At 36.9% G+C, this 7,579-nt stretch overlaps 1 non-coding gene across 1 annotated transcript; it reads left to right on the top strand.

Moving 5' to 3' along the window:
• The first annotated feature begins 7,011 nt into the window (after positions 1-7,011).
• On the top strand, positions 7,012-7,114 carry LOC129087832 (U6 spliceosomal RNA). Its single transcript, XR_008530949.1, has one exon. It is a non-coding gene; the product is annotated as a U6 spliceosomal RNA (small nuclear RNA).
• Positions 7,115-7,579: the final 465 nt, after the last annotated feature.

The following is a 7,579-nucleotide window of genomic DNA, read 5'->3' as shown; positions in this document are numbered from 1 at the left end:
CCCATTTTATAAATTATAAACAAAAACAAAGACTTGAAGAGATATAGTGTAAAACCTGGCTTTCTGGTTTAGATTTGGGATCACTACCCTAAAGGAGTGAGGAAACCATTGCTAAGTGTTGTTGAATATTTTCAAATTTTACTATAAATTTTACATACATCTCAGTGATCTTTCTTTTCTTAAGGAGGAAAGTCTTGCCTTATTTATTTGTTTGTTTGTTTGTTTATTTATTTTTCATCCTCACTCAACAACATGCTTATCAATTTTAGAGAAAGGAGGAGAGAGGAAGACAGGGAGAGAAACAGCATCGTGAGAGAACACCAATGGGTTGCCTCCTGCTGCTACAAGGGGCTGACATCGCAACCTAGGCATATGCCCTGACCAGTTATTAAACCCACAACCTTTCAGTTTACGTGACAATGCTCCAACCAACTGAGCCACACTGTCCAGGGCCCAATTTTTTTTTATATTTTTAAAAAAGGAAAAATATAATGAAAGGAGTTTTCTCACTCTGGGGTGTACAGTCTGCTCATTTACATGATGCACCAACTACTCAAAGATTTGGAAGCAATATACTGTTTTCATATGAAAGTAACCTGTGATATAGCACAGAGTTAATGCAAAATTCATTAATATTCCTATCACCTTTTAAAATCAAACAAAAAACTTTAAAGAAATTTATGAAAGCTCATAGTGATGTTCTATACTACTTAACAGCAGGGTTTTCCTCTCTTTTGTTGTTGGGTCACTTGATGAGGAGTTGGAAGATCCTTGAAGAACTCTTTAATTATTGCATTTGTTCCCCAGACTTTGACAAGTCACTGTGTGGTAATCTCAAAGTCAAGGAGAATTTACTTCTTAGAATAATCAACTTTAAAAAATGAATTACCCTCCCTGAGAGGATAGCAGCTCCAATATGTGAAAAAATATATATGTATTTGGGGAAAAAAAGAAACTTCTACCAATGGCCGGATATAATCAAGCTTCTACAGATTAAAGCCTGTTAGCAGCACGGTGGACATTAGCAAGGAGAGTAAGACATGTTTTGGCCCTGCATGCCTGAGCAGACACACCAGGATGCTGAAACTTCACATCCTTTGCTCTGAGGGTCCAAGAGAGCTCACATTATTTCTTTGATGGTCATTAAAAATGTCCTAGCAGCTACAGGTGGGGTCTCCTCAGCCCCTCCGTGGCCTTAGTCTAGCTCTTGTTGGGCTGACCCTGGCGTTCACCCTGGTGCCTCTCCATCCTCTCCATGGGCGACAGTGCCCTCCCAGGGCCCCGCACTCCCACCACACCCAGCGCTTCCTCGAGCATTCCTCTCCTGGCGCCTTAGTGTAATTGCTTATTTAGTTGTCATTTTTCTGCCAGACTGTGAGCTCTATGAAGGCAGGCCCTGTTGCTGCCTTTCTTATCCCCAAAAAAAGCTGCTTAAAAACAAAGGAATGGCTCCTCTCAGTGCATTCTCAGAAGTGGAGAGGACTCCTTTCCCACCAGGGTTACAGTTTGTTACAGACTCCTAGAAAATCGCTACTGCTCTCCCCATCACAGGGAACCTCCGTCAAGTTCTTGCGGGTGTAGGTTAAAAGTTTGAGAAAGACCAATCAGCCACTTCTGCAAAATATGAACAAGGGCTGTAAGTCAGAGCCCAGACACTTGGACCCTCACCTTTGAGGAGTATTTGGCCCACTCACCAGCAACAATAAGAAATTAGAGGTGACCATTTTACTCCATCTTTATCTGATCATTTTATTCTAAGGATAACTCATCAAGTACTTAAGTCCATCACTTCTAGAGGTGTGGCTCTGGAAAAATTACTTTACCTTGATAAAACTCAGTTCCCTTGTCTGTGAAGATGTGTTAATATTGGCCTACCTCACATAATCATCAAAAGGATTAAAGGAGATAAACCTTGAAAGGTATTTAACACAGTGCATTATTATTTTACTATAGCTAGCAGCATTATTATAACACATTATTATTTTACTGTAGCTAGCAAGAGACCTCTATACACTACAACTCCCTGAAAGTGTGGCACATGTAGGTTAAAATCCTATATTGTTTACTCACACACACATGCACACACCAGTTAATGAAATCAAACATGGAGCTAAGAGTGCTTATTCTGGAGAAATGGATTAATTGAATTAAGGAAAGCAAGGGCATGCTTGTTTTATGACTCTATGACCCAACCATAAGGGAAAAAAAAAGCAGAAATAGTAATCTATTCCAAGAACAAACAGTCTCCTTGGCTGCGGGCCCATGGAACTACAGCAACCTCTGCCACCATGGAGATTACCCTCTGCTCTGGGTTCCTTCTTAGCTGCTGTGGGATCCTGGGCCTGGAAACACATTTTTAACTCAATGAAAAACATATCAGGGGACCCAAGAGAGGCAAAAACTTCTTAGTGTCTATCAGGGTGGCATGGACTTCTGGATACTCATCTCTGGAGGCCAAAACGCCTACAGCTCAAAATTGAAAAGTCTGTTCCAACTGGAAGCAAACCTAAGGAATTCCTCAAGAAGCATCTGGGCTACTCTCAGGGCCACAGTGACCAGAGAAGGGCCCTTCTTCCATTGCCCGGCCTCCCTGGTGAGATAACCTCCTCTTTGCAAGCTTATGAATATCAATGAGCCCAAACCACACTCAAAAGAGCCAGAACACATTGCCACAGCCAAATTGCCAGCTGGCTCCTAAAGCCTGGCCAAAGGAGCATATAATTCAAACGCTGAGGCTGGGGCTGGTGCTGTGCCTCAGCCTAAAGTAGGGTTGGAAGAAACTTGGGCTCAAACCTCTCAGGGATCAAGAGGAGAGAAGCATGGAGCAGGAGCACAGAAGCTTTTGCTAAGCCCTTGTAAACTGCTGACCAGTCATCCAGAGGTCAAAGTGGAGGCTGCTCTTCACCACAACAGTGCATGAGTAAAGAACTCAATACTCTGATTATACACACTTATTTGGCAAAGTAAGAAACTCATGAACATTAAAAAGCAAGAGCATTCTTTTATTCAACAACTAATTACTGGGCATTCAGTAATTAGTCAGGCTCTGTTCAAGGCACTATGAATATGATGAAAAAGAGGAAAAGGTTCCTGATCTCAAGGAGTTTATAGTGGCAGAGGTGTGTGGGAGGCAGCTAATGGGGCAAAAGAACAGAAACAAGAAAAACAATTTCAGTGTGGTGTGTTCTTGGATATTTCAGATGTTTGTTCCTTCACATTGCCAGGTACCGTTCATAATTTCTTTTTTCATTAAGTCGTTGATGATCTTAGTTGAGTTTCCAGTTTTGGACTATTATAAACAAAGCCGTTATGATTATTCTTGTCTTTATTTGCATGTTTTCATTTCTCTTGTGTTAATCTCCAGAAATGGAATTGTGGGTCATATGGTAAATATATATTTTATTTAATGAGAAACTGACAAACTCTTTTCCAAAGTGGCAGGACTATTTTCCATTCCTATCAGCTGTGTATGAGAGTTCAGTTGCTTCACATCCTTATAAATATACACTACTGCAAGTTTTAAATGTTTATATTTTTCTTTTTTTAGATTATATTTTATTATGCTATTACAGGGCCCCCTTTGCTCCCCTCCCCTTAAAACCCTCCCTTCCCTCAGGGCATCCACACACCATTGTTCATGTCCATGAGCCGTGTGTATAAATTCTTTGGCTACTCCATTTCTTTAACTGTACTTTATATCCCCATGGCTACTCTGTAACTATCTATTTGTACTTCTTAATCCCCTCACCTCTTCACCCATTACTCCATGTTCCCCTCCCATCTGGCAACCATCAGAACCCTGTCTGGATCCATGATTTTGTCTCTGTTCTTGTTTGCCTAGATTATTTTCTTTTCCTTTTTTAGATTCAGTTGTTGATAGATGTATTCATTTTCATTTTATTGTTCATAGTTTTGATCTTCTTTTCCTTAAATAAGTCCCTTTAACATTTCATCCAATAGTGGTTTGGTGATGATGAACTCCTTTAGTTTTTTTTTGTCTGGGAAGCTCTTTGATTGCCCTTCAATCCTGAATGATATCTTTTCTGGGTAGAGCAATCTTGGCTGTAGGTCCATGCTTTTCAGGAATTTGAGTATTCCTTGCCAGTACCTCCTAGCCTACCAAGTTTCCTTTGAGGAATCAGCTGACCGTCTTATGGGAATTCCCCTGTAGGTAACTGACTGCTTTTCTCTTGTTGCCTTTAAGATTCTCTCTTTATCTTTAACCTTTGGCATTTTAATTATGATGTGCCTTAGAGTGGGCCTCTTTGCATCCCTCTTGTTTGGGATTCTCTGTGCTTCCTGGACTTGCATGCCTATTTCCTTCACCGGGGGGAAGGTGGTTAAAAAAAAAAGGGAGGGAAAAAAAAAAAAAAATGTAGGGGGGGGTGGGGGGGGGGAAATTAGAAAAAATAAAAAAAAAAAAAAAAAAAAAAGGAAAAAGAGAGGAAGAAAGAAAGAAAAAAAAAAAAAAGAGAGAAAGAAAGAAAGAAGAAGAAGAAGGAAGCTGGGGGAAGGGGTTCTTTTATTATCTTTTCAAATAGACTTCCAAATTCTTGCTCTTTCTCTTCTCCTTCGGGCCCCCGGATAATGCAAATGTTGGAACATTTGAAGTTGTCCCAGAGATTGCTTACCCTGTCTTTGTTTTTTTGGATTCTTTTTTCTTCTTGTTGTTCTGATTGGTTGTCTTTTGTTTCCTTCTGTTCCAAATCATTGTTTGGATTCTCAGCTTCATTCACTTTACTGTTGCTTTCCTGTAAATTGTTCTTTATTTCAATTAGTGTATCCTTCATGTCTGACCTCCATTCAACTCTATTTCTGATGGTTGCTCTATATTTTAGTAGTAATTTGGATGTGGTTTTGCAAGAAGGTGAGCCATGTTTACCTAGAAGGTTCCACCATCTTGATGGAAAGTTCTATCTTTAGTCATTTTAAATAAAGGAACGCTGCTATCATGATTTATTACACAGTATTGAAGCAAATGAAACCTTATTACTAATGCAAAATTCTCCTCCTTGCCTTGGTAAAGAAAGCAAACTATTACATAAATTACTATGTTACCCTAAACAACTATTACATTTCTTAGATAAATGTGATAGAAGGAAATAATATAGACAATAACAAGCTAAATATATAGGATAGCATCTTATTGTGCACATAGGATTCTTATTGGTTATGTGTTAGATGTGTTTATATTTTACAGCCATCATTGACATATTATCACAAATTTTGTCAAATGTATCCCCAAATATTTATATTTTATGATGCTATTGTAAAGATATACTTAAAATGATTCATTTTTAATTGTTTGTTGCCAGAATATAGAAACAATTACTTTTGTGTGTTGACCTTGTATCTTGTGACCTTGTGAAATATTCTTCTCCGTTATAGTTGCTTTTCTTAGGATTTTCAATACATATAACCATGCAGCCAGTGAATAATAACAGTTTTATTTCTTTCCATCTAAAGTACATGGCTTTCTAAAATACATAGTTGCTATTTGGTAGATTTTTTAAAACAAATTCCAATTAATTTAAGTTGGTTGATAATGTTATTCAAGTTTTTTGTATTCTTACTGATTTCCTGTCCAAATGTTTTAATGATTTTGAGTTGAAGTCTGTAACTATAGTTCTATCAGTGTTTGCTTTGTGTATTTTGAAACTGTTAGCATTATTACATCTTCTTGATTAATTAATCCTTTTATTATTATGATCTCTTGATCTGAAATATAATTTGTAATATGTTAATATGTTTCTTCTGCCTACCTAGTGCTCGTGGAGCATATATTTATCTATCTTTCTAGTTTTTTTGTAAATTATTCTTTTGATAATTTTATTACCATTTTATTTTTAACTTGCCCATGTCTTTATAATTAAAATTGGTTTCTTGTAGCTAGCTATAGTTGGGTCTTGCTTTTTTTTTTTTTTTATTTTTATCCAATCTGACAATCTTTGTCTTTTAATGAAATGCCTTTTTTAAAAACTGAGATATAGTTGACAAACCCCATTGAATTAGTTTTAGGTGTATAACATAATGATTTGATATATGGATAATGGAGCATTTTCTTTTTAAAGATTTTATTTATTTTTAGAGAGGGGAACGGACAGAGAAAGCAAGGGAGAGGAACATCAATGTGTGAGAAACATTAATCAGTTGCTTCTCACATGGACCCCAACTAGGGATGGAGGTCATTAACTCAGGCATGTGCCCTAACAGGGTATTGAGCAAGTGACTTTTCACTTTGCAGGATGATGCTCAACCAACTTAGCCAGACAGGTCAGGGCTGGAATATTGGGTCGTTAGACCGTTTATATTTAGTGTAATTATGGATATGGTTGTGTTTAAAATTACCACTTTTGCATTTGTTTTCCATTAGTCCTGATCTATTCTTTGTTTTATTTTTCATTTGTTCCATTTTTCATATGCAGTAATCTAATCATTTTATGATTCCATATTTTCTCCACTATTGGCTTACTAAATATATCTTTTTGTAAAATTTTTTTCAGTGGTTGTTCTAGGGTTTACATTATTTAACTAATCATAACTAATCACAGTCTACCTTTAAATAATATTTCATTTCAAGTGACATGTAAGAACCTTAAAACAGTATACTTCAACTTTCCTCCTCTTGTCCTTTGTGTAATTGTTGTCATATATTTTACTTTTACATATGTTATAAACCCCACATAATTTATTATGTTTGCTTAAAATTGTCAATATCTCCTAAAGAAATTAAATAAGAGAGAGAATATTTTTGTATTTACCCGTATATTTACCATTTCTGGCATTTTCTATTCCTTTGTGTAGATTAAAATTTCTATTTGTTCTTATTTTCCTTCTGCTTGAATAGCTTTCTTAAACATGCCTGCAGTTCTACTGGTCACAAAACTTTTTGTCTTGTTTTACTAGAGAAGCCTGTCTTTCATCTTCAATTTTTTCTTTTCCTTTTTTATTTTTTTATAGTGTGATTACATTTATAATATTGGAATATGTACTTTTAAACTCATAGAGACCTTGCTCCTGCTAGCACATGTACTAGAATTGGAATGACCCAGAGAAGGTCAGCGTAGGCTCTGGGCAAGGACAACAAACAAGTTCAGAAACATTCCAGTTTTTATGTACTTAATGCACTGAACTGTACTCTTAAAAATGGTTAACATAATAAATTTTATGTTTTGTATACATAACCACAATAAAAAAAATGCATAGAAATCATCCAGAAATAGCCCTGGCTGGTATGGCTCAGTGGATTGAGTGCTAGCCAGGGAACCAAAGGGTCGCTAGTTCAATTCCCAGCCAGGCCACGTGCCTGGGTTACAGACCAGGTCCCCAGTAGGTGCATTGTGAGAGGCAACCACACATTGACGTTTCTCTCCCTCTCTTTCTCCTTCCCTTCCCGTCTAAAAATAAATAAATAAAATCGTAAAAAAAGAGGAAATCATCCAGATACACACAAATAGAACTGTTAACATTGACCTACTCCTGGGAAGAGGTAACTTTCAGGTTATTGGCTTGTTTGTCAATTTTTAAACTTTTTATTTGGAAATTATTTCAAACATAGAAAACTTGCATGAATAAGGGT

Source organism: Pteronotus mesoamericanus, unplaced genomic scaffold (genome assembly GCF_021234165.1).
Source record: "Pteronotus mesoamericanus isolate MK-2021 breed Mesoamerican mustached bat unplaced genomic scaffold, CSHL_Meso_final contig_130, whole genome shotgun sequence".
NCBI classification, from domain to species: domain Eukaryota; kingdom Metazoa; phylum Chordata; class Mammalia; order Chiroptera; family Mormoopidae; genus Pteronotus; species Pteronotus mesoamericanus.
Note: the sequence above shows the minus strand (reverse complement) of the source record. Positions and strands in the feature narration are given on the sequence as shown.